The sequence below is a fragment of the Zerene cesonia genome, chromosome 14 (assembly GCF_012273895.1).
Source record: "Zerene cesonia ecotype Mississippi chromosome 14, Zerene_cesonia_1.1, whole genome shotgun sequence".
NCBI classification, from domain to species: domain Eukaryota; kingdom Metazoa; phylum Arthropoda; class Insecta; order Lepidoptera; family Pieridae; genus Zerene; species Zerene cesonia.
The window spans coordinates 3,582,216-3,583,385 of record NC_052115.1 but is presented as its reverse complement, the minus strand read 5'-3'; the positions used below and the strand labels follow the sequence as shown (position 1 = coordinate 3,583,385).

General features: G+C 28.4%; 1 protein-coding gene and 1 long non-coding RNA gene across 2 annotated transcripts in view; one reads left to right on the top strand and one right to left on the bottom strand.

The window, feature by feature from the left end:
• The window catches only part of LOC119831744, a 2,383-nt gene extending 1,816 nt beyond the window's left edge, over window positions 1-567 (bottom strand). Inside the window, exon 1 of the long non-coding RNA XR_005287899.1 lies at window positions 301-567. This is a non-coding gene — a long non-coding RNA (uncharacterized LOC119831744). The remainder of the gene's footprint in view (window positions 1-300) is intronic.
• Window positions 1-1,170, top strand: part of LOC119831742 (tyrosine-protein kinase Src42A) — a 78,845-nt gene that overhangs the window by 25,335 nt on the left and 52,340 nt on the right. The window lies entirely within an intron of this gene.

Below are 1,170 nucleotides of genomic sequence, written 5' to 3'. Positions count from 1 at the left end.
CATCATCCATTATCTGAAACTGAGAAAATTCACTGATAGTTAAAATTGTGAGTAGGTAGGTCCTCTATGCACATACAACTTTTACTCTACCCAAAAATTTGTAAAGAATTGTAATAATTAGCTTAACACAATTAAGGTTAAAAGCAGTATTTTCATGGATTAGAATAATCATAAAATTAATAGATTATTGAATTTGAGATCAGATTTCCAAAAGGTTTTATGGTAGATGCCGGCTTTGGAAATTAAAAGACGTCCGGCAGAAAAAATCATTTTAGATATTCACTATCCAAACAGTCATACCGTAACTTTGTCAATTCCTTGCTTTAAATTCGAAATAATGTACCCAAAACTAAATAAAACTTCAAAGATTTACTGAGAAAAGGAGAATGGCGACGATAAATATAATCACTGCAATTTGGCAGTTGGCGCGAGCGTTACAAATGCAAAATATTATTATTTGTGAACAAAGAGTTAAGACATGTCACTTTGTTATTGTTTTTTATGTAAACAATAATCGTGTCCAATACAAGTCTTTTTGATACGTATCCGTATCCGTATTCTTTATTTATTTAATATTATTTCCAATGTTATCATAAAAAGTTAGTTCAGTATCGATCATACCTGCTTATAATATTATATATTATATCATATTTCGAATGGTCTGTAATATAGCAGAATATTCTGATGTTATCAAATTAAGACTACAAGTTAAGACGACTAATCAGTTCTGTTTATTTTTATAAATAATAATTAAATAACAATTTCAATAAGTGTACAAAAATTGGTCTCTTAAAATATCGATTTATCGATTTAGTCGTTTTTTATAGGTTTTTAATTACAACCCTAAACAAACATAGGGGCAACTGGCAACTGGCAGTGCCACTGCTTAAAATAATTTTTATTTGGAGAAATCTCATGCCATTTTGAAGTGAAACAACTGTCTTCACCACCATCATCATTTCAACAATAACACAAACTATTATACCTAAGCAGTAACAGTAAGCGTAGCAACAAGAACAAATTGTAGCAGATTGACATGTACTAACAATTGTTTAATAAAATAAAATTAAAAATTGAACAATTGTTAGTTATTTAAAACGTAAAATATTTCTAATGTTGGTATGATAATAACTTATGTAATAACTTAAGACAGAAGTTCCTTTAAGTAGA